Consider the following 26834-nt stretch of genomic DNA (forward strand, 5'->3'; position numbering starts at 1 on the left):
TGTAAATCACAAATGCATACTTTCAAAACTCACACAAAACATGCAATTTCATTCTTATCCCAATCTTAAGGTTTCTAAATGATTAATCATCAAGCCTAGGTGGAATAAATCCAACTTCATGCCTTAATCACAAACTTACTTAAAACTCATGCATGTTTTGATGACCAAAACAAGATAGAATTAAAATCTATCATGGCATGATTTTAATCAAAAATAAAACCTTCCACGATCATTCTAAGACATTAATAAATCATATCAAAATATGTTAAGACATGCCATACCTAAAAGTTTCACTTTAAAACAATTTAAACACTTAAATCATCCTTAATGAACCCAATTTTGAATCAAGCATAGTAACATTTTCCGAATTCATCCAAAAATACTTCAACACTTAAAATCACAACTTGACATGTGAACTAAGATCTAAGGCAAGAATACTTACAAATTTCGTAGCCCACTCAATCTCCTTGCACAAGAACTTTAAGAACACTTAAGCGCACCCACCTTTCAGTTTCTCTCAAAACTAAGGGGGAAGATGGCTCTCAATGTCAAGGGGGAGCTGGAGATGAGGTGTGGAGACAATGAAGGGGTGGAGGGCTATTTAAAGGTGGCCAAGGGGGTGGAGAACTTGGCCTAAGTCCAATGGGATTGGATGAGGTGGGCAGTGGTGTAAGGGGCTGAATTTTCAACTTGCACTTCATCACCTTGTGTCACTTGGCCAGACTGAATAGTCCCTAAAGCCACCATGAATTCACCACTTCAGGTGCTACATTGCTCCTAAGGGTGCTGGTCAAGTCTTGGTGCAAAAGCAAGAGAAGAAAAACCATAAAAAACTATCCATGGAGCTGACGAGTTCAAGTGGTTTTTCCTTGGGCAGTTTGATCATGGCCTTGACTCAACCCTTTGTCTCTTCTTCAAGGCTGATTTGAGCAGGTCAATGGTCACTTCTTGACGGCTTTTTCAAGTCATATAGAGTGGAGGGTTGGCTGCCATGTGATCATGTAGGTGTAGCCCAAAGAAGATGATGCAAGGGAGGATGATTGCCGAGTGGAGTGGTGCACAAAAGCCATTCGGTTTTGGTGCCTTCTTTGGGTGGGAGAAACTGGTCAAAGGCTCATGATGACGACCATGAGTGCCTCTTGGGAATTGGGTGGTGCTGGAGGTGGCGTGGGGTGGTGGCTCAGCCATGGGCAGATGGGAGGTTGAAACCCAATTAATTCGGTTCCTATCCAACTAGCCATTGGGTGCAATCAGTTTGGGGTTTTGGTTTGGTATTTGAAACAAAATTTCATCCAAGGCTTGGTCTGGGTCAAAAAGGATAATATGCGGTGTTTAAAGACTATAGTGCCCTTGAGAAAAAGGCACAAAAAGTTTGGGCTTAAGGGAGAAATAGTTCATTGCACACAAAGAGCACACATGTGTGCCGATTGGTGTAATTTGGGGTTCGATATGTCATTTCTTCTAATGAAATGTTTGGAGGTTTTGTAGGGTCTTAATATGATCTAAGAATGATGTAATTAAATAATGAGATAAGAAAATTTTAGATAAAAAAGGTTAAGAAAGAAAATTAAGCTCTAAAACATGGTATAAAGATTACTAATCAAAGGTAAGTTGATTAATGGTCTTAACCCAATTTCAAAACTTAATTTAGGTACTTAGGGTATGACTTGGCTTGAGAAAGCCCACGGTATGGTGTATTGGGCTTTCAAATTGAAGAGTGAAATAGAAGCAAAACAAGGCTTTGGGCCTTGTGGGCTTAAAAGGGCCATGAGTGTGGGTTAGCGGTCCATGGGCATTTGGGTTTGAGTGAATGGGGGCCTTGTTTTCAGATTTTGAAGGATTAAAAGTCGCCTCAAGATCTACTAAAATGGAGCTTGAAAGGCTTTCCTTGACATAATTGGGCCATGGGTCAAATCTATACCAAGCTTGAACCAAAGGCCTTATGCCTTCCTCATACTTGGGCCAAAGCTATCCAACCAAGTCTTGAATTCCTAAGAGGTTTGGTTAAAGGCTTCTAAGGCTTGGTCCATAAATGTCCTAAGGTTCTAAAGGCCTTAATAGAATTTTTAATGGGCTTGCGTCTCTAATCCTTTATGCTTAATGGCACTAAGTGTCATGGTCTAAATAAATCTAACCAACAACATTGAAGTAAATAAATAAAATAAGCAATAAAATAATATAATAATCATGGTAATGATAAAATAATAAAAAAATTATTTAAAGCCCAAAATCATAAGTTTAATCCAAGGACATTTAAAGATTAATTCTAATGGTTAATTAGGTGAGGTGTTACATCCTCCTCCCTTAAAACAAGATTTCGTCCTAGAAGTCGGAGTCAAAACAAGACATGCAATAAACAAAAGTTAAGTGGGACTCACCAACCATGCTAAAGCTCAGGGCTCGATGGGGGTCTCTCATCGCCATCCTCTGACATCTCATCTTGAGTGTGGTAATAATACTCATCCTTCTTTGAATTATAGAAAGTGTTAACTCTCTCCTCATGGCGTCTCCATTGCTTAAATTCCTTGTCCTTAAGCCAGGGGTTTCCCTCCTCACAAAAATGAACGCAACTCAGGGAAGAGTCAGAAAGATCTTATGTGTCGAGGGGAGTGGGGTCAGGAATAAGCGGCTCTTGCTCAACTTGACACTGCTCGGCTGCCTGGCTCGACTCAGGTTGATCTAGCGTGACTGAGAGAGTCGATCTCATACGACATCTAAGCCATCTAATCCTAGTTTTTCCCATCCATCGGATGGGGTCATAAGGCTCCCGCTCCTTATGCAACAGTGCTCTCCTCAAATGGATGTTACACCTCTACCATCATGGTCGAGGATCTAAGTCCAATGGTACTCCAGCCTTTCCTGCTTAGTCCAAAATGTGTCAACCATATGGTCTAGTCGTCTCCGTCGCTACTCAACTCTCAGTCTTCAAGGTCGACTGGGGGTCATATAAGTTCGACGGGTGATCCAACCATTACTAGCCATGGTGCAACTAAAAATGATGAGAAAGAATGCAGATCACACGATGAAATAACAATGGATGCCATGCATGCATGAATGAAAGCGAATGCCATGATGTGATGTCAAACAATTCACAGGCCAAACAAATAGGGGTATTTATTTCTCATATCGGCTTCTTTTTCCCATGTAGTTTCATCAATATCATGATTCTGCCACAGAACCTTAACTAGAGGAAGTTTCTGATTCTGAAGTTCCTTATCCTTCCAATTTGTGATCTGAACATGAACTTCTTCATAGGTTCGGTCAGGTTGGAGCGAAATATCTCTCATGTCTACAACTGTTGGTATCTCTCTCTCGAAGCTCTTCTTGAGGGAAGATACATGGAAGACATTGTGAATTCCTCAATCAGTGGGAAGATCCAGTCTATAAGCGACTGCTCCAGTGTCTCAAAAGGTCCTACGTATATTGGACTTAGCTTCCCCTTCTTTCCAAACCAAAAAACTCCTTTCATGGGCAATACTTTGAGGTAGACCCAATCTCCAACTTTGAACTCAAGGTTCCTTCTTCAAAGTTCGGCATAGCTCTTCTGTCTATCTTGGGCAGCCTTCATCCTTTCCCTTTTTAACTGGATTTGATCCTTCATTTCTTGAAGAATCTCTACACCATAAATCTTACCCTCTCCTACTTCATCCCAGTATAAAAGAGACCTACATTTCCTTCCATATAAAGCTTTGTAGAGTATCATCTGAATGGTGGCCTGGAAGCTATTATTGTAAGCAAACTCAATTAATGGCAAAAGCCTCTCCCAATCTTCCTTTTCTTGCAAAACACATGCTCTCAGCATGTCTTCCAAAGTCTGAAATGTCTGCTCACTTTTCCCATCAGTATGAGGGTGATAGGCACTACTGAATTTCAACTTGGTGCCTAGAGCATCCAGAAGACCTTGCCAGAAACGGAGGTAAAACATGTATCCCTATCTGATACAATCGTTTTTGGAACTCCATGTAATCGCACTATTTCTGATACAAATAGCTAAGTTAGCTTCTCCACTGGGTCGGTATTTTTTATTGACAAAAAGTGAGCACTTTTCATTAAGCGAACAACCACGACCCAAATAGAGTTATTACCCTTCGAAGTCCTTGGTAGTCCAACTACAAAGTCCATGGATATAACCTCCCATTTCCATTCTGGGATTGGAAGTGGCTATAGTTCACCAGCGGGTCTTTGATGCTCTGCCTTGACTATTCTACATACCAAGCATCTATGAACATACTTCGCTACATCTTTCTTTAAGCCTTCCCGCCAAAAGTGTTGCTTCAAATCTCAATACATCCTTGTGCTTCCTAGGTGAGCCGTGTATGGAGTCTAATGCGCTTCTCTTAGTATTTTATCCCTAATCTCTTGATCAGCTGGCATAACTTTTCAGTTTTGGTAGTATAACAACCCATCATCTCTGAGGGTGAATCCTTATGGTCCCTCCTTCTTTTCTATCTTTTGCCTAATTTATGCCCATTTGGGATCCTCCATCTATCAATTTTTCACCTCTTCCCATTCCATAGGTACAATTTCTTGTACTGTGGTCAGGAATGCCTCAACAGGAAGATCCTTGATCAATAGACTTCTCATACTGTGCAGAAGGGACTCTACTTCTAAGGCAGGGTTGTGGGATCATCCTTTTGCGTCTTCCGACTTAGCGCATCCGCCACTATGTTAGCCTTGCCAGAGTGATACTTGATTTCACACTAGTAGTTGCTAATAGTTTCCAACCACCTTCTCTACCTTATTTTTAAATTCTGCTAACTAAATAAGTACTTGAGGCTCTTGTGATCGGTGAAGATTTTGCATTTTGCGCCATACAAGTAATGCCTCCAAATCTTTAAAGTGAAAACTACAGTGGCTAGCTCCAAGTCATGGGTGGGGTAGTTTTGTTCATGGTTCTTCAGTTGTGAAGCGTAGGCAACAACCCGCTCTTTAGTCGGATGCTTCCAATTTACCATGGCTTCGACCTTGTTGGGATCAATTGATACTCCTTGACTTGAGATCACGTGCCCTAAAAATTTTACCTCCTTTAGCCAAAACTCGCATTTGCAAAATTTGGCATACAACCTTTGTTCTTTTAGCCTTTCTAGTGCCAAACGGAGATGCTACTTGTGGTCTTCTTTGCTCTTCAAGTATATCAGTATGGCACCAATGAATACAATAACAAAGTTATCCAGGTAGGGTCTGAATACTCTATTCATCATATCCATGAATGCGGCAGGGGCATTGGTTAGGCCGAAGGACATCACTAAGAATTCATAGTGACTGTATCTAGTTCGAAACACCATTTTAGGGATATCCTTTTCCCTAATCTTGAGCTAATGGTAACCAAACCTTAAGTCTATCTTGGAGAACACTAATGCTCCTTGTAATTGATCTAACAGGTCATCGATGCGAGGTAACGGGTACTTGTTCTTAACCGTTACTGTGTTTAACTCCCTATAATCAATGCACATCCTTAACAATCCATCCTTCTTCTTTACAAACAGAACTAGCGCACCCCAAGATGATGAACTAGGTCAAATAAAACCATTTTTCAGTAGCTCTTCTATTTGCCCCTTTAGTTCTTTCAGTTCTAGAGGGCCCATACGATAAGGGGCTTTATGGACAGGGGTTCCAGCGAGCTCTTGCTCTATAGTAAACTCTGTTTCTCTATTGGGGGGTAATCCGGGTAGATCATCAACGAAAACCTCAGGATATTCCTCAACTACAGACATCCCTTGAATCTCCTTATTACAACCATAATCTTCCAATATGAATGCTAAGTAGTCTGTGGCACCACTAGCGATGCATTTCCTTGCTTGCAAGGTTGAAATTAGAAACGAGGTAGCCTTCACAATCCCTCCCTTATGACGGATTTGCCCACTTACAGGTGAATCAAAGATAATCTCCTTGTTCTGGCAATCTATCCTAGTACAGTGTTTGGATAACCAATCCATTCCTAGTATAATGTCGAACCCTAGTTGCTCAAAGGCAATCAAGTCAGCGTCCATCAATCTCTATCTCAGGGTTAATGGGCAGTTCTTCAACATGCGGGTACAGGTGATCATGCTTTTATCAAGAATTGACACAACTATAGATTAAGGTAACGTTTGAGTCAGCAGGTTACACGTGTGTACAAATGCCACAGACACAAAAGAACTTGTAGCACTAGAGTCAAACAAAGCGAAAAGCCGTGTACCTATATAACATGATTTTACCTAAGGTGTAATCAACTACTCAGCACTAAGCAACTATTTAAAAAGCTACTTTCTAAAGAGGGGTATTTAAAGAAAAATACCAGTAATGACTCCCATCTCTTCATCTTTGGGTATCTCCTCGTTGATCTCTCAAGGGGTGATGGTGTATACACAAGCTTAAACAGGTGGCCTCTGATTGGGCCGATTGTTAAGAGCGTTCCTTCCACCTTGCGCATTCTGATGGCACTCCCATATCACATGTCTTGTTTGAGTTTAATCTAAATTTAATCTAAGGACATTTAAAGATTAATCCTAATGGTTAATTAGGCGAGGTGTTACATCCTCCCCCTTAAAACAAGATTTTGTCCTCGAAGCAGGGGTCAAAGCAAGACATGCAATAAACAAAAGTTAAGTGTGACTCACCAACCATGCAAAAGCTCAGGGCTCGATGGTGGTCTCTCATCACCATCCTCTAACGTCTCATCTTAAGTGTGGTAATAATACTCAACCTCCTTTCAATTATAGAAAGTGTTAACTCTCTCCTCATGGCATCTCCGCTGCTTAAATTCCTCGTCCTCAAGCCGAGGGTTTCCCTCCTCACAAAAACGAACACAACTCGGGGAAGAGTCAGAAAGATTTGATGTGTCAGGCGAGTGGGGTCAGGAATAAGTAGCTCTTGTTCTACTTGACGCAGCTCAACTGCTGGCTCAATACAGGCTGATCTAGAGTGACTGAGAGAGTCGATCTCATACGGCGTCTAAGCCATCTGATCCTAGTCTCTCCCATCCATCGGACGAGGTCATAAGACTCACGCTCCTCATGCGATAGTGATCTCCTCAAATAGATGTTATCTCTCCCATCATGGTCAAAGATGTGAGTCCTATGGTACTCCAACCTCTCCTGCTGAGTCCAAAATGTGTAAACTTAATGCTCTTGAAAGGTAAGGAAATTGGTGTTTAAGCTCAAATAGGGTAGGGAATATGAGATTTACAAGAAAGAAAAATATAAAGTCAAAATATAATTCAATAAATCTCAAAGGGGTGGCTAGGGATGAAGATAATAAATAGGTAAGTTTAAAAGGCTCAATCGGTCCAAAAAATGCCTTAATCATTTCCCTTGTAACGTTCTGTCTAAGATTTCACCTTGAGTGTAATCAAACAAATTTTAGAAGAAGTTGAGACCATACAAATTCACAAAATTCACAAAAAAAATTCTCTAGGTATGCAAAACAATTAATGATCATGATAAGCATTCATTAAATATAGGAAATCTCAAATTAAGCAAAATCAAGTCAAGGATTAACAAATAGACTCAAGCAATAAGAATGTTTCCTAAAAACTATAATCAATTTCAACCATATTCTTATCATAGGCTTTTTATTCATCAAACCATACTATTTTTTTTCTTTTAAACATAAACTCCCTTCCCCCAAATTTAAATAACACATTGTCCTCAATGAGAAAGAAGAAGAAAAACAAAAAAGAATGAGAAAATGTAAGAAGTGCTCCCTCAATTTCCAATTGAATGTTGTCCTTGAAAGTGCAACCATGTAACTCATTGGAGAGTCCCCAAACTTATACAAACCTACAAGATGAAAACAAAAATAAAAAGATTAAACAAAAATAAAAATTAAAGAGAAAAACAAAAAAACTTGAATTGCCTCCCAAAAAGCGCTTTATTTAAAGTTTATAACTAGACATTATCCTCTCATCATTTATCATTGGCGAGATAATTGGAACACTTTTCCGAGTTAAAGTCTCCATCCACATAGGATTTTAATCTCTATCCATTTACATTAAATGTCCCTTTTGTCTTGTGATGGACTTCAACTACCCCATAGGGAAAGATACGAGTCACAACAAATGGTCCCGACCACCTAGATCACAACTTTCTCGGGAATAGTCAAAGTCTTAAGTTAAATAATAAAAAATTCTACCCGACTTTGAATTCCCTTCTCAGAATATGCTTATCATGCCATCTTTTAGTTTTATATTTGTAAATTTGAGCATTCTCATAAGCATCATTGCGAAACTCATCCATCTTGTTAATTTGCAATATTCTCTTCTCACCAGCCGCTTGTAAATCAAAGTTTAATATCCTTGTCGCCCAATAGGCTATGTGTTCTAGCTCCACAGATAGATGACATGCTTTTCCATAAACGAGCTGATACGGTGACATTCCAATCAATGTTTTGAATGCAGTCTGATAGGCCCATAGCGCATCATCTAACCTTCTCGCCTAGTCTGTCTGAGAGATACTCACGGTCTTCTCCAGTATGCGCTTCAGATCTCGATTAGACACCTCGACCTGGCCACTCGTTTGAGGATAGTTTGGTGTCACCACATGATAGGTAACTCTATACTTAGTCAGTAGCGCTTCGAATTGGCAATTGTAAAAATGTTTCCGCCATCACTGATTATGGCCCTCGGAGTGCCGAATCAGAAAAAGATAGTTCTTCTGTAGGAAATTCACTATGACCCTCGCATCATCGGTCGACAAGGCGACCACTTCCACCCATTTTGTGACTCCCCAACCTCCGCCTGGGATGGAATAGAGACTTAGAGTGTCGGGACATGCAACACGTGGTTACATACCCGGTTTGTGACATTTAATATGCAATGCATCCTAGTATGCAACTAGCAGAATGCAATAATCGCAGCGGATAGAAGGGTGAAAACAAAACTTATGCCAGAATAAATAAAACATCCCAATTTCATTAGAAATCATCAAGTTCAAAAAACCAACATAGCATAGACTTAGGTACAAAATTAAATCGTTCTCTTCATGCAATCTAAGGCATGACGGATTAGGGTTATAAACATGATGATCAAATCTAGTCTCCTCTCGAGGTCAGACTCCTCCTCAATCAGTTGGATCTAGTGCTCCATCTAATCTGTCCTCCTCGTATCCTGACACAACTTCTATCATTCCGGAATGATAGTGGGTCCACAAGAGGTGAGGATTTACATAAAATTTTAGTTAGTTAATAGCCAACTTGCACAAAGATAAATTATGTATAAAGGATGATAAAGATGTAGTGCATGAAATGCAGAGAAATGTATGTTTGTCTCCCATCCAGATTTCCTCGACACTCTTAGAAAAACGGAGACACATTTTCGTTCAAAGAACATTTTTATTTCTCATTCCAAAAACATGACGTTTCGAAGAGAACATTTCATACTTCATTGCTTTCAAAAATCATAACATTTCATCATTTATTAAAGCCATCATTAACATACGTTTGGTAGCAACATGGTTCCCCATATGCACCATGAGCACCTGCCAGTGACCGTAGCACTACTCATGTTGGCACTACATCATTGTCTACAGACATCATTCTCAATGCATTACTAACACAACATCATAACGTGTACACTCACCAGCATTAGGTGTCATAACATATTGACTTCGCTCCGTCGTTCTTTAAATAGAACTCATTCGAAACTCGTTGACTGTTCTTTGTCAACCTAGGGAATACCACTCCATTTTTAAATACTCCAGAGTAGACAAAGGAGTTCAACTAGGATAATTCTCCATCTTAGCCTTTCGGGTTGTGTCAAAAATTATTTTTATACTATACTTGAAAAATATATTTCATGACATGTGCATATGTAGCAAACTTTTTATGTGAAATGTATTTTTATATGCAATATGCTAAAATGGTAGAAATATCACATGTCATGTAAATATACACTCAATGTATCATATAACATGATATTTTATACTCAATGTGATAATTGAAACATGAATGAGACATTTATCAATAAATCATAAATAATCTATCAAGGTGTAAGTTAGAAGCCAACTTATAAATTTTCAAAGTAATTTGAGAAATAATGTCGTAGCTTCGTAAATCAAGTGTGTACTAAGTTAGGATACTTCTATGGGTGGAGTCCAAAATCAAAGTGGAACTTGCCCAAATAGTCCCAATCCTTGGCATGTACTTTAGCTGATGCCTAAGTGTATTTTTAACTATTGGTCCCTATGGTTGCATGCATATGAGATTTTCTTTAATTACAAATGATCACTAACATCTTTGATGATATAGTAAAGACTAATTTTTGGATAATAGAGTTCATCCCAACACTTAATCACAGCTAAGATATCCTTAATCTCTACTTCTTTCAAAACCGATTCATACTTGACGATCAAAACAAGATAGATTCAAAACCTACCATGTCATTCTTCTAATCACAATTTAAACCTTCCATAATTATGCTAAGACAATAATAAATCATGCCAAATCATGCTTAAGACATGCCATATCTAAATTTCCACTTAAAATCATTTAATTATCCAAACCATCCTTAATTGACCAGGTTTTGAACTAAGCTTGATAACCTTCTCAAAACTTACCCAAATTTTGTATCAACACATGGAAACAAAGCTTGACATGCTAACTAAGATCAAAAAGCAAGAAAACTTACAAATTTCATGGCCTTCCAAGCACTCTAGACAGCCTTACACAAGAACACTCAAGAACTCATTTGACTTCGCTTTTTTTATCTCTAAGAGAAGGAAATGCTCTTCAAGGCTCAAGAGAAAACTTGGAGCTGAGGTGTGGAGGAAATGAGAGGGTGATGGGGCCTTTTATAGGCAGCCAAGGGGAAGGGGATGTTGGCTTTGGTCAAGGGGAATGATGGAAGATGGTGTATGAATCTCAATTTTCCATATTTGCACTTCATCACTTGTGTCATCTTGTGCGGGTCAAAACAATGCCCTAAACCACCATGGCTTCACTTCTATAGTTGTTACATTACTCCCATGGGGGCTGGTCAAGTCGTGGTGCAGAGGAGAAGGGAGAAAAATCATCAAAATACCCAAGGGGCCGATGAGTTCAGCTGGTTTTCCTTTGGCAGATTTTAATCATTGTCTTGATTAATCCCTTTGAACCATCATCATGGCTGATTTTATAGGAGCAAGGTCACTTCTCGAAGAATTTTACTGGTGGTAGAGGGTGGAGAGGTGGCTGCCAAGTGATCATGAAGGTGCAGCCCGAAATAAGGTGATGAGATGGAAGTGTCTTGCTAAAATTTCCAAACTGCCTTCTACAGTTTGTGTCCTTTTGAGCAAGGGGGAATAGTGGCCTGCAACCACCATGATTTCTTCCCTACTGTGGCTACAATGGTCATATAGTGGTGACCAGATCATGGGATGATAAGTGTTCTTTTTATTTGATTTTTATCCAAATCGGTAAGAGGCAACGAGATCTGAAGAAAGCCGACAAGACTTAGGCGAGGAGCCTTGTCCCGTTGGCAGCAAAGAGATTTCTCTTACCCAAAGGCGAGAAGGCTTACCTCTCGATAGGCGAGGAGATTCACGACCTTAGGGTGAAGACCAAAGGGCCTGAAAACTTGGCACCAATATATTTTACCTTCTGGGTGAGAAGACTTGGCGACAAGGTTCTGGGCGGTTAGATTGGGCGACTAGTCTAACCGACCAACTTAAAAGTCCAACCTAAACAACATTGTGGGCAACAACTAAAAAAAAAAGGTGAGATGAGTCTTTCATCCTGATCGGGAGCCTTTCCACTAGGGGCAAGGAGGGGGCCGTGTGGTCTTTGTAACCTTTACGCCCATTCATTTCAGTGCGCATGGCATTTACCCGGAGGGATAATTCCTCCTAACCAGGATCGATCTACTACCAACCACCAAAACCAAGTTATGCAATCAATCTGTTGGCGACCAAATCCTTTCGAGCTCCACTATTCAAGTCACATATCACTGATTCTTCCATTTTAGATAATCCCGCTAGTATTATGTGAATTGTACTAAGTGCCAAGATTAAGGCTAAACTTACCATCAATCCTAATGTAATTAATAACCCAAAATTTTAAGCCTAATATAGAATGTTTAAGGGTTGATCTAGTGGTTAATTAAGCGGGGTGTTACACATTTGGAGACATAATCTATAGCCACCAAAATAAATTTATTAGAATATAAGGATGGAAAATGACCCATGAAATCTATACCTCAAACGTCAAATAATTCAATCACTAAAATATTGTTTAAAGGCATCTCATGTTTCCTGGAAATGTTGCCAATCCTTTGACAATGATCACATAAATTAACAATATCAAAAGAGTCTTTGAAAATAGTCAGCCAATAAAAGCTGCATTGTAAAACTTTCGCTGTCGTTTTTGCTATACCAAAGTGGCAGCCAACTTCCAATGAGTGGCAGTGTCTTAGTATGCTCCCCATTTCCTCCTTGGGCACACATCTTCTAATTATTAGGTCCACGCAGTGTTGGTATAGAAAATGTTAGTCCTAAAAATAATATTTCAAGTCCAAGAAGAACTTTTTCTTTTGTTGATATGTCATCTCGGCCGGTAGAATTCTGGACACCAAATAATTTACCATGTTGGTATACCATGGAACGACTTGTATAGCCATTAATTGCTCGTCCAGGAAGATCTCATTAATTGGGAATTTCTCCTCACCAGCCGCCTCTTTAAGCTCAAGACAAGATAAGTGGTTGGCCACTACATTCTCGGTACCTTTCTTATCTTTTATTTTTAAATCGAACTCTTGTAAGAGCAAAATCCATCTTAACAGTCTCGGTTTGGCATCCCTCTTTGACAATAAGTATTTAAGAGTGGAGTGATCAGTGTAGACGACCACCTTTGAACCTACCAAATAAGAACGAAATTTGTCAAAGGCAAACACAACCACTAACAATTATTTTTCAGTAATAGCATAATTTAGTTGAGCTTCTGTTAAGGTTTGACTTGCATAATAAATAACATGAAAAATTTTATCTTTTATCTACCCCAAAACAACCCCTATAGCATAATTGCTAGCATCACACATTAATTCAAAAGGTAAATCCCAATCCGGTGATATAATGATAGGTGCTGAAATTAATTTCTTTTTCAATGTTTCAAAAGCATGCAAGCATTCATCAGAAAACTCAAACCGAGTATCTTTAATCAACAAATTACAAAGTAATTTGGGAAAAATCCTTGATAAATTGACTATAGAACCCGGCGTAACCTAAGAAGCTTCTCACGCCCTTCACATTAGACGGTGGTGGGAGTTTGTCAATAACTTCTATCTTTGTTCGGTCAACCTCAATTCTCTTGAAGAAAATGCGGGGACCGAGCACTATTTCCTCCTCAACCATGAAGTGGCATTTTTTCCAATTTAAAACAAGATTTATCTCATTGCATCTCTACAAAACCAAAGATAAGTTAGATAAGCAATTATCAAAAGAGTGACCAAAAACCAAGAAGTCAGCCATGAAGACTTCTAAACATTTTTCCGCCATGTCCGAGAAGATTAACATCATGCATCTTTGGAAAGTGGCTGGCACATTGCAAAGACCAAAAGGCATGCACATACATGCAAAAGTGTCATAAGGACAGGTGAAAGTGGTTTTCTCTTGATCCTAGGGTGCAATGGCTATTTGATTGTAACCGGAATATCCATCTAAAAAATAGTAGTAAGCGTGGCCAGCAAGTCTTTATAGCATTTGATCAATAAAAGGTAAGGGAAAATGGTCTTTACGAGTTAGATCATTAAGTCTTCGATAGTCTATGCATACTCGCCATCTCGTGACCGTCCTCATCAGTATGAGTTCATTGTTATCATTCTTGATCACGGTTATCACTCATTTCTTTGGGACGACTTGCAATGGACATACCCATGCGCTATCTGATATTAGATAAATGATCCTGGCATCTAACAACTTCAGTACTTCTTTATGCACCACTTCTTTCATGGATGGATTTAGTCTCCTCTGGGGTTGGACAATCGGCCTAAAATTATCCTCCATTAAAATCTTGTGCATGCAAATTGAATGATTAATTCCTTTGATGTCCGAGATGGTCTAACCTAAGACCATCTTGTGTTCCCGCAAGACTCTCAACAACTTCTCATCCTCTACATCACTCATTGAACTATTAATAATAACTGAAAAAGTAGTCTAGTCTTGGCCTAAGAAATCATACCTTAAATTTGATGGAAGCGGTTTGAGTTCAAACTTGGGTGGTTCCTTACTTGGAGATATCGGCAGAGATGAGTTTAGCTCTTCCACTTTCGGTTTTATTGAAGGAGGAAATGTGATGTAGCTACCAAATATCTCTCACATTTCCTAACCTCTTCATCTTCGGATTCAATAGATGTAGAGTGAGTAAAACATACCTCAAGTGGTAGTTTTGGAAATTCAGCTCCATAAGTCTCGTCGACCATAACCACGTCTCGGTCGCTTATTTGAAAACAAGAATGTACCTTGAAAGGGAATTCCATAGATTTAAATATATCAAAAGTGAACTGCTCCTCGCCGACTCTCAAAATGAGTTTCCTTTGCTAAACATCAATTAAGGTTCTCCCCGTCGCAAGGAAAAGTCGGCCCAATGTCAAAGGGATCTCCTTGTCCTCCTCCGTATCGAGCACAATGAAGTCGGCCGGGAAGATAAACTTATAAACTTTCACTAGTACATCCTCAATGAGTCATCTAGGGTATTTAATAGATCTGTCAACCAACTGTAGAGAAATGATGGTCGGCTTTGCTTCTCCAAGACCTAGTTTCCTGAAAATAGAGAGAGACATTAGATTAATACTTGCCCCTAAGTCGCAAAAAGTTTTATCAAAATACGAATTTTCTATAGTGCAAGGAATCATGAAACTCCTCAGATCTTTCAATTTAGGCAGTAGCTTCTTTGTAAAACTGCACTACTCTCCTGGGTCAGCGTTACAGTCTCATGCTCCTCCAACTTCCGCTTGTTTGATAATATATCCTTAAAAAATTTTGCATATTTAGGCATTTCCTCTAAAGTTTCAATGAGAGGAACATTAATACGCAGTTGCTTAAATATACTCAGAAATTAGAGAACTTATTATCAATCTTATTTTTTCTTAATCTTTGCGGAAAATGAGTTTTTGGATCATAAATTGAAGGAAAATAAGTTTCAGATATAAACTCCCTGGATTTCTTGGGTTTTAAAACCCCTTTATTCTCTTTAGTCTTCTCAGCTTGCTAGTCGACCGCATCCCGCTCTGCTTCTTTCACCTCAGACTTAGGCTTCCTTCATCTCAAACTCCACGTTTTCGGTAGCTTCTGCATCTTGCTCAGTACTTATTGTTTGCGGCTGGTCATATGACCACCCACTTCTCAATGTTATGGCTTTGACATATTCTTTTGGGTTGGTCACAGTGTTGCTCAACAAAGTCCCTATTGTCCTCTCAGTAAGCATGAGAGCTGGCCGATTTGTACCTCAAGATTACGGATTGAAGCCGAGTTGTTTTGGATCACCATATCAGTGTTTTGCATATACTGCATAAACATATCCTCAAGTGTCGATTTCTTCTTTTGTTGTGGAAATTGTTGACATGGTCTAGCCAGCCCTTGATTATTGCTCCATGAAAAGTTGGGCTGATTTCTCCATCCGGGATTAAACGTGTTTGAATAATGATTGTTTTGACGCTGGAAATCGGACACGTAATGGGTTTGTTCAAAACTCGGTTAGGCAAAAGGATTCCCCACTTGGCAATCTACACTTGAATGATTTTCTGCGCAATGATCACAAACAACATTAGTTTGAATAACATTAACGTTCATCTTCCCTAGTTATTTGGATAGATTTGCCAACTAGGCCGCAATTGCGGACATAGAATCAAGCTCCAAGATGCTAGCCACCTTCCTTGGCATTGCTCTCTCTCTGCGGCCCACTAATAGTTGTTAGACGTCAACTCTTCCAGAAGTTCATATGCGGCTTCATGTGTCTTACTCATTAATGCTCCTCTTACGGCCACATCAACCATAGTTCTATTTGTGGGTCCCAAACTGTAACACCCTGCATTTTAGTGTATTTTTACTAAAGGATTATTTTTATTTATTTAAAAATTTATTCTCTTATTTTAAAATTGGTTGGATTTTTTAATGAGTTTATTTCTATGATTTTAATTTGGTGAAAATTATTTTTATGTGCTTTCTTAATATTTATTTATTGTTATGCATTTAAATTGCTTTTAATATTTATTTAATTACTGTGGGATTTAATTATTTCAATTTGACTTTACCATTACGTTTAAATTATTTTATTTAACTTGTGGTTTTAAAATCATCTCCGTTGGATCATTTTTGTGACCCAAGTTATGAGGATTGGACCTCATTTCTTTTCCCTCTATTTTTCTTTCCTCTCATTTTCTTTTCTTTCTTTTCTTTTTTTTCTTTTTTCTTTTCTTTCCTCCTTATTTCTCCTCCCCGCGCGCAACTCCCTCTCCCTCCCTCTCTCTCTCCGTCCGTTCTTCCTCTCCCCCAGCCCGCTGCCGTGCGCCGGCAGTGGTCGACACCGCCCGGCTCCCCAGCTCCCCCAGCCACCGGCGACGCCACACCTCCGTTTCCAGCTCCATTCGCGCCGTCGTTAGCCACCACGAGCCCATTGAAGCCGTGGCACTCTTTCCGCCGCTGCACCGCCGTCGCACCACCATTGGCCACCATCTTCCTACCACATCATCCTCGACCTCTTGGCAACCCATTGGACCCAACCCCACCTCCGATCTGTCACCGGTGAAGCACATCCAACTCTATTTCCGTTTTGGGCTTTTTGGTCTTCTACCGCCCATTTCGCCGCCACCCACGGCAAACTACCACCACCATTGGCTTCACCGACCTCCCTAGGCCCTACCCTATCAATCTTGGGTCTTCGTTTGTCTCCGTTTGAAAGTTGGTATTTGTGACCCACGGCCACAGTGTATTTTAAACTGTGGTGTTGCTCAAACGTCGCATTTTTCAACTTCGTGATCCTTCGGAAATTGTTATATTGCACTGTAAGTATTGTCCTTAAAGAACTTTCGTGATTTAAATATATTTTTGCACTAACACATATTATCTGTGAATTGGTTTGTTTTGCCGGACTGAGTCCGAGGAGTTTCGGGGGTCGGATGGATTGTGGACGGAGTTGTGTCTGTTTGCATTGTGAATTGTGGTTGTTGGTTGTTGGTTATGGCTTGTTCATGTACATCGCATACTGCATGCATGATCATGTTTGTAAAGAAAACTGGGTTTTCGCATGATTGCATACATGTTCATGTGTTTATTGAAAATTAGATTTTCATGTGAGTAAAAGTAAAAGAGACTGTAGGGATGGTGGTAAGCAGGGATGGTGGTAGAGTCCCGCCTGCGATTCCCGCCTACGGTGCACGCGATAGGGATGGTGGTAAGCAGGGATGGTGGTTGTGTCTCGCCTGTGATTCCCGCCTACGGTGCACGCGATAGGGATGGTGGTAAGCAGGGACGGTGGTAGAGTCCCGCCTGCGATTCCCGCCTACAGTGTCCGATAAATGGGTTGTTTGTGTAAATCATTTTATGGGAAATTGTTTTACGGATATTTTGGGCCAAAATGGGATTTTTGGCGTGTGTTGGAAATAATCATTTTTCTGGGAAAAAATGGTATTTTATGGCTAAATGTATTTTGTTATATTGTTGGTTGCATTAATGTATTTTTATCTCGAGAGTTGTTTGGTTTATACTTACCTGTGGTACCATTTTATGGTATCGTAGATTTTGATGCAGATGATGATGACGAGCCTTAGCTTGGCTCCGTTGGAGGAGTGATCTGGGATTGCTCCTGTTTAGTGAGTTATGTTTTTATCAATTTATGTATTTACCTTTTGTATTATATTTGGGATGACTGTATAATTTTTAAAGATAAATTGTGTTAAATATTTGTATTTAAATTTCTGGTACTTAGTTGACTTATTTATATTATCCGCTGCGACTTTTATTGTGCACCTTTGCATGTTGCACACACACTTGAGCACATTTCGTTGGGATGCGTGACCGTGTTGTCATCATCCTGACGTCACGATTCCCTTGTTTTTTTTGTATGTGGGAGTCGGGGCGTCACAGGTGGTATCAGAGCAGTTCGGCTCTGGGTAAAACCACATGTCCCTTAGGATAGTACCAGAAAATTATTTTTATTATTTTAAAATAATAAAATTTTTTGTTTAAGTGGTGTAAGTTAAGTTATTTATTTTATATTATGAGTTTATTGCTATTTTATTTTATGTTAATTGATGTTATTTGATTTATTTGATTTTATTGCTTTAATTAGTGTTTACCTTTGGTTGAGTATGGTTTTATTGGCTTTATTTATTTTATTGTATAATAATTATGTTGTTTATTTATTTTATTGTATAATAATTTTGTTGATTATTTATTTTATTGTATGTCATTTTAATTTAATTGTTTTATTTATGTCGTATCATTTTATTGTTTTATTTATTTTATTGTGAACTACTTCATTGGTTTTATGCATTTTGTCGTATGTTATTTTATTTATGAAATTTTATTTTATTTTGTTTTGTTCGAAATTGAAAGGCGGTTAAGGGCTATGTTATGACAGGAAGATGGTACGACTGAGAAGGCCATTGTTAGGCTTAAACATTGGTATAGTAGGCCTGAACTCTTGGTGATTGGTTGTTTTAATATCAAGGCTTGAACATCAGGGTCTGGGTGAACTCTTTGGATTAGGTACTCAAGTTACTGCTAAGGAGGGGAATAGTTTTTAATTGCTTAGGATAATTGAGGATTTAGGTTCCGTAGAATTTAGGTAATGAGTCTTTGGGGTAGGAGGTTGTAAGTTCAACGAATGTCAATGTTAGATTTATGAGAAGTTCATCTAAGGTTTGAGGCCCCATAGTTTTTAGAAAATAAGTTATGAGATTTAAGCTGGTAGGTTCAACAAGCAATTAAGGGATTACTTAGATTAGAAGTTTTTGATCTTGCCGACCTCGATAAGTAATTTGATAACATTTGGGATTTTAGAATTTACAAGTTTTATAAGGCGAATGTTTTAGATTTAAGTTCATCGATCTTGAGGATTTCAGCAAATGATTTATATCTGGGTTAAGGTTTTAGAATTTCAGAGTTGAATGGCTGAATTAAAATAGGATTGATCTGAGTTAAGTTACTGATATGAGAATTTTTTTTTTTTAGGGGAGAATTTCTTTGGAGATGGAAGATGTTGATCTAGTTCGGTTAATAATTGTTTTTAGCTTGAGGTTACAGTGACAGTTTAATGATTTAATCCATATCAATTTTAAGGATAATAGATGGTAATGATGATCACTTGCACATTTGGAGTATTTTTGGTTTTGGCTAAGGGTGCGTAAGATTGATGTATAGTAGTGGTGAGTGGTTATGGATTTCGGAGAGTATAGGTCCTAGTCTCATTTGGTTTGGAAGAAGTTGTTTTGGTTGGTGTGGAAGAGGAGTCAACACAATAGTAGTAATTCAAGAGACCTTGGCTTGGAGTTTTTGGTGAGTCGATCGAATTGTGCAATTGAAGTGGGTTACTCAATGAATCATGGTTGGGAATAGTTATTGTGATTATATTCAGGAATTAATTGTGACTTGAGGTTACCTAGGAATTTAAATTTTTGAGGCTATACTTTCTTTTGGAGTTTGAGCATCTAGTTGGTTGAATGAAGGATCAAGTTCAGTTTATAAGGACTAAAATGGCGGAAGCGCAAAATCGCCAGAAGAGTTATGCAGATACAAGAAGAAGAGACTTATCCTTTGAAGTAGGTGATTGAGTTTATCTTAAAGTCTCTCCTATAAAAGGCGTTAAGCGCTTTGATAAGAAAGGAAAGCTTAGCCCAAGATATGTTGGCCATTTGCAGATCGTAGAGAAGGTTGGGCTTGTTGCTTATAGAGTGGCCTTGCCGGACTATTTTGGCGGTATATTCTTAGTCTACTCTTAGTTAAATCTTATTCCTGTCTTAGTCTTAATGTTGACCTTGCCAATTTCGAGGACGAAATTTTATTTAAGGGGGGGAGGATGTAACACCCTGCATTTTAGTGTATTTTTACTAAAGGATTATTTTTATTTATTTAAAAATTTATTCTCTTATTTTAAAATTGGTTGGATTTTTTAATGAGTTTATTTCTATGATTTTAATTTGGTGAAAATTATTTTTATGTGCTTTCTTAATATTTATTTATTGTTATGCATTTAAATTGCTTTTAATATTTATTTAATTACTGTGGGATTTAATTATTTCAATTTGACTTTACCATTACGTTTAAATTATTTTATTTAACTTGTGGTTTTAAAATCATCTCCGTTGGATCATTTTTGTGACCCAAGTTATGAGGATTGGACCTCATTTCTTATACCTCTATTTTTCTTTCCTCTCATTTTCTTTTCTTTCTTTTCTTTTTTTTTCTTTTTTCTTTTCTTTCCTCCTTATTTCTCCTCCCCGCGCGCAACTCCCTCTCCCTCCCTCTCTCTCTCCGTCCGTTCTTCCTCTCCCCCAGCCCGCCGCCGTGCGCCGGCAGTGGTCGACACCGCCCGGCTCCCAGCTCCCCCAGCCATCGGCGACGCCACACCACCATTTCTAGCTCCATTCGCGCCGCCGTTAGCCACCACGAGCCCATTGAAGCCGTGGCACTCTTTCCGCCGCTGCGCCGCCGTCGCACCACCATTGGCCACCATCTTCCTACCACATCATCATCGACCTCTTGGCAACCCATTGGACCCAACCCCGCCTCCGATCTGTCACCGGTGAAGCACATCCAACTCTATTTCCGTTTTGGGCTTTTTGGTCTTCTACCGCCCATTTCGCCGCCACCCACGGCAAACTACCACCACCATTGGCTTCACCGACCTCCCTAGGCCCTACCCTATCAATCTTGGGTCTTCGTTTGTCTCCGTTTGAAAGTTGGTATTTGTGACCCACGGCCACAGTGTATTTTACACTGTGGTGTTGCTCAAACGTCCCATTTTTCAACTTCGTGATCCTTCGGAAATTGTTATATTGCACTGTAAGTATTTTCCTTAAAGAACTTTCGTGATTTAAATATATTTTTGCACTAACACATATTATCTGTGAATTGGTTTGTTTTGTCAGACTGAGTCCGAGGAGTTTCGGGGGTCGGATGGATTGTGGACGGAGTTGTGTTTGTTTGCATTGTGAATTGTGGTTGTTGGTTGTTGGTTATGGCTTGTTCATGTACATCGCATACTGCATGCATGATCATGTTTGTAAAGAAAACTGGGTTTTCGCATGATTGCATACATGTTCATGTGTTTATTGAAAATTGGATTTTCATGTGAGTAAAAGTAAAAGAGACTGTAGGGATGGTGGTAAGCAGGGATGGTGGTAGAGTCCCGCCTGCAATTCCCGCCTACGGTGCACGCGATAGATAGTGGTAAGCAGGGATGGTGGTTCTGTCCCGCCTGTGATTCCCGCCTACGGTGCACGCGGTAGGGATGGTGGTAAGCAAGGACGGTGGTAGAGTCCCACCTGTGATTCCCGCCTACAGTGCTCTGTTAAGTATTCATTGTGTGTAAAGGAACTGTAGGGATGGTGGTAAGCAGGGATGGTGGTAGAGTCCCGCCTGCGATTCCCGCCTACGGTGCACGCGGTAGGGATGGTGGTAAGCAGGGATGGTGGTTGTGTCCCGCCTGTGATTCCCGCCTACGGTGCACGCGGTAGGGATGGTGGTAAGCAGGGACGGTGGTAGAGTCCCGCCTGCGATTCCCGCCTACAGTGTCCGATAAATGGGTTGTTTGTGTGAATCATTTTATGGGAAAAGGTTTTACGGATATTTTGGGCCAAAATGGGATTTTTGACGTGTGTTGGAAATAATCATTTTTCTGGGAAAAAAATGGTATTTTATGGCTAAATGTATTTTGTTATATTGTTGGTTGCATTAATGTATTTTTATCCCGAGAGTTGTTTGGTTTATACTTACCTGTGGTACCATTTTATGGTATCGCAGATTTTGATGCAGATGATGATGACGAGCCTTAGCTTGGCTCCGTTGGAGGAGTGATCTGGGATTGCTCCTGTTTAGTGAGTTATGGTTTTATCAATTTATGTATTTACCTTCTGTATTATATTTGGGATGACTGTATAATTTTTAAAGATAAATTGTGTTAAATATTTGTATTTAAATTTCTGGTACTTAGTTGACTTATTTGTATTATCCGCTGCGACTTTTATTGTGCACCTTTGCATGTTGCACACACACTTGAGCACATTTCGTTGGAATGCGTGACCGTGTTGTCATCATCCTGACGTCACGATTCCCTTGTTTTTTTTTTTTTTGTATGTGGGAGTCGGGGCGTCACACAAACCATTGTAAAATGTCTGTACCTGAAGCCAGGTTGGGAGGTCGTGATGCAGACACTTGTGCAATAAGTCTTTGTATCTCTCTCATGCCTCATAATGATTCACCCTCAAATTGAGTGAAGGTAATAATATCATTCCTTAACTTCTTTGTCTTGGCCAGAGGGAAATATTTTGTTAAGAATTTTTGTACCAACTCTTCCCAAGTGGTGATGATGCCGGGCGGCAAAGAGTTCAACCAAATTTTTACTTTTTCCCTAAGTGAGAAAGGAAAAAGTTTCAATCGAATTGCATCATCTGTCACTCTATTGTGTTTAAAAGTATCACAAATTTCTAAGAAATTTACAATATGGACATTAGGATCCTCTTGTGACAGCCCCCTAAACTGGACTGTTTGTTGAATTATTTGAATCATGGCCGGTTTGATTTCAAAGTTATTGGCTTGTATATCAGGATCGAAAAGTGTAAGCTCTAATGGTTTAGATCGGGGCATACACTTCTAAATCTTGAAATAGAAATAAAAGAAAAGCAAAAATGAGGTCTATTCAAACAACTTTTAAGAATAAATAAAATAAAATCCAAATTAGTAACAATCTAGCTAGTATCAATATCAATAACAAGTAATTAATCCCTAGCAACGACACCAAAAACTTGTTATGCTGAAAATATTTGCAAATGTACAAAATCGTAACAATTAGTAAAGTGTTTTAAAGAAAACGGATGTTGAACCTACAGAGATTAATTTTGTTATTGAGTATTGAGATTTACTAAATCAATTACAATTTAGAAAACCGAAAAAAATGGAAAGATTCTACTATCTAAATTAAATTGAAATACTTAACAAAAATAAATTTAAGAATAAAAGAGCATAAAATCTAAGATTGTAAATATAATAAAAATAGATCTAGAGCTTTTAATTTCACCTAGTAAATCCTACACAATATATTCTTCCTTGTTATAAAATTCTAATTATCTCAAGTTGATGATAAAAATTACATAATTATTCAATATCTTCCCTCGAATAATATTAAAAATATCTCTGACTAATAACTCATCATATCTCTATGTGAATTTAACTAATTGGAGACTCATTAAGTTCTTTGAATTTTTCTTGAAAATCACATTAATTGTAATAAAGTATCTCTACTTTTGCTCAACTAATGGTACTTAATCCTAGATCTCATTGGGATTCAATAGATCGAACAATAATTAAATAGAAAATTGCAAGTATTAAAAACAAGGAATAAACACTCAATTATGGAAATATTGAAAATAAATAACTTAGAATATAAATTGTGTGTTTAATGCTAGACTACATCAAAGCTCTAGAAAATAAAATTACTTCATAATGAAACTGAAAAGAAAAAGAATAAAACTAGTGTTCTTCGTTGGAGTCGGTTGATGAAGCATGCAGCTTTTACCTCCTCCCCAGATCTGCCTCCTTGAAATAAACTCAAGGAATAAAAACTAAAACTAAGAAACTGGACTCTAAAACTTAGACTCTCTCCTATTCATCCCACAACCCGAGATTAAATAGATATCAAAATTCAAATCCAGAAACAAGATAAATGCAGCTACAATCTAGCCTAAAGATCTGGAAAATAGTTTTTAAAAATAAATGTTAATATGAAAGAAAATTATCCCAAGAATAACGAAATTATCTAAAATGGAAGATTCAGTAATAAGCGGCTTGATTTGCGAAATTCAGGAGAATTTAATGATCATCAAATTGATTGCAAAACTCGAAAGGGTCCCACCAGGTAGATCCGTGTGCATTGAATATAACTGGTCTCCTCGCCGAATGGCCAAGATGTAAGGTTCCTAGCCAAGATGAAAGACTCATCTCACCAACCTATCGAGCGGTAAAGCTGCTCGCTTTTGCTAGTTATTGCCCATGATATCATTTAGGTCTTTTAAGTTTGTCGTTTAGACTGATCATCAAATCTAACCACCCAAAGCAACTTGTCGTCAAGTCTTCTTACCCAGGAGGTAAAACATATCGCTCATCGCCTAACTCTTATCGCCAATTCTAGTCGCCATTGGGTCTCCTCGCCTAAATCTCATCGGCTCTCTTCAGATCTTGACACCTCTCGTCAGTCTGGATCCGTAGTCTCGTTTTTTGTACCAAAATCTCTCCTTTCGCACTAAATCTTCTCATTTCTTCAAATTCAAGAAAATAAAAAAATATATATAGAAATAAAATAAAATTAATACAATTGAAGGAAAACTGACACTTTTTATAAATGAAAGTAATAAAAATTACATAAAAATCACACTTATCAACTACTATTGAAAAATCTCGAATTGTCTTCACAATCTTGTCCAATACATGCACAATCATGTCCAATACATAACAATCCCTCTTCAGATTTACTTCTAACAGTCAAAATACTGCATGATGATTTTTCGGGAAAAAAAAAAACAAAAAAAGCATTGCAAAACTAAATATTTTTTTTCTAACATCGTTAGAAAATTTTATTTGCATAATTTGTAGCAATTTTGTACAAATGAATAAATTCGGATCAGATATTAGATTATACAATCTCAACTTTGATAAAAAGAAAGATACACAACTATATGAAGATCGATAAACTAACTCACAATTGATTCTTTAATTTCCCAAATGGGGCTCCTGATCCTCCATCTCTAATACCAACTGAAAAAGAAAAGCAATCATGAAGCTGACCATAAGCTTCAAACCTATAAAACCTGATAAAAACTATCAAAACCCAGATACAGAAACAACTGAAGTTCACATTAAAATTGCTACTACTTTGTCAAAGAACCAGTGTGCGATCGTCGATTCAACAAGCGGAGTTGCAGTCAACTGTGTTGAAGTCCATGCCGAGCCTGAGCAGTCAACAACTGCTGCTCAGTGCTCAACCCTCAACCCCCAACAAGTAACTGCAAATACAGTTAGGTATTGAATGCAATTAGATGCATTCACACTAATATTTGCCTATAAATTGAAGCTCCATGCGAGAGCTTCAATCACACCCAAGAAGAAGAGAAAAGAGAGAGAGAGCCCGGAGAGCTCTGAGAGAAAAGAAGAGAGTTGAGTTGAGTGGAGAGTGATCCTCCTCCTCTGTAATATTTTCTTGTGTACCACTATTTATTAGTGAAGCTCTTTTCTGTGGATGTAGGCAGTTGCCGAGGCACGTTAAATTCTTGATGTCACTAAGTACGTAAAGTTTAGTCTTTTATTACCGCTTTTATCCCTTCCGATGTGTTAATTTTCCCAACAAGTGGTATCAGAGTTGTTGTTGGGAGGAGTTTTTTAGAGAAAACTCATTTTTAGTGTGTTGCTTACTTTAAAAATTTGAGCATACCACTGTGTTCGTCTCATCGAAACAAGAAAAGCAGTGAAAACCAGAGGCCGAACATACGTTGCACGTGCCCCCACGCGCAGTCTGAAGGTCGTTGAGTGATTCCCACTCTCGACACGCGTCACAGGCGCCCAGTAAGGACCGAGCGCGTGACCCCCACGAGTACCACGCGCCGCAGGCGCTCCAGAGAAGTCCTTGCTCATTAAGTACATGCGCCCCTAACCCTAGAGAGGCGCGTGAGTTACACGCGCCTATGCACTGTTTGTCGGGCCACGCGCTGCACATGCGACAGAGTTCCTATTGTGGTTCTTTTGCTCATTCATTGTGCTATCTAAGTCCGATTTTGACGAAACAAGACAGTTTCCAACAAAATCAAGCGTTCCGGACATAATGGTGCTATCCGTTTTGCGATATTCCACCTCAAGGATCCTGTACTTGCATTTTGTATATAGAATCAGTCTAAATTCATGGAGGATTCAGCATCAAGCGCCATGATAAAGCTGACTGCCTCAAACTACAGTCTTTGGAGACCTCGGATGAAGGATCTCTTGAACTGTAAAGATCTGTCTGACCCCTTGGAAGATGAAGGGAAGAAGTCAGATGAAGTTACGGATCAAATGTGAAAAAAGATGCACAAGAAGACTATCGATCAGATCAGGCAATGGATCAACCATAGTGTCTTTCACCACATGGACCAGGAGACGGATGCATATAACCTCTGGAAAAAGTTAGAAGATATGTATCAAACTAAGACTACTCGAAACAAGCCCCTCTTCATGAGACAACTTGTTAACTTGAAGTTGAAAAGTGACACCTCTGTTGCCGAGCACACTAGCGAATTTCAAAACCTAGTTAACCAGCTCGAGTCCGTCAAATTGAATCTTGGCGATGAAGAACAAGCCCTGTTACTTCTCAGTTCATTACCAGATAGTTGGGAGACGCTGGTAGTCTCCCTAAGTAACTCTACTCCAGATGGTAAACTCACTATGACGATGGTTAAAGATGTCCTGTTTAATGAAGAGGTCAGACGAAAGGAGACGAGCATGAATCAATCTCATACGCTTCTCACCGAGAGTAGAGAAAGGCCTCAAGGTAATGTAGAGGGAGACGTGGAGGCAGAAACAGAGGGAAGTCTCAACCACGTGGAAGGTCCAGCAGTAGTAGGAACCAACAAACGGGTAACATGAAATGTTACCATTGTGGCAAAGAAGGCCACATGAGGAAACACTACCGCAAGTTTTTAAGGGAGCAAG

General features: G+C 39.0%; 1 non-coding gene across 1 annotated transcript; it reads left to right on the forward strand.

Annotated features, from left to right (window-relative positions):
- Positions 1–22298: 22298 nt before the first annotated feature.
- Positions 22299–22403, forward strand: LOC121236254. The gene has a single exon (XR_005934695.1). It is a non-coding gene; the product is annotated as a small nucleolar RNA R71 (small nucleolar RNA).
- The last annotated feature ends 4431 nt before the right edge of the window (positions 22404–26834 follow it).

This window comes from Juglans microcarpa x Juglans regia, chromosome 6D, assembly GCF_004785595.1.
Source record: "Juglans microcarpa x Juglans regia isolate MS1-56 chromosome 6D, Jm3101_v1.0, whole genome shotgun sequence".
Lineage (NCBI taxonomy): Eukaryota > Viridiplantae > Streptophyta > Magnoliopsida > Fagales > Juglandaceae > Juglans > Juglans microcarpa x Juglans regia.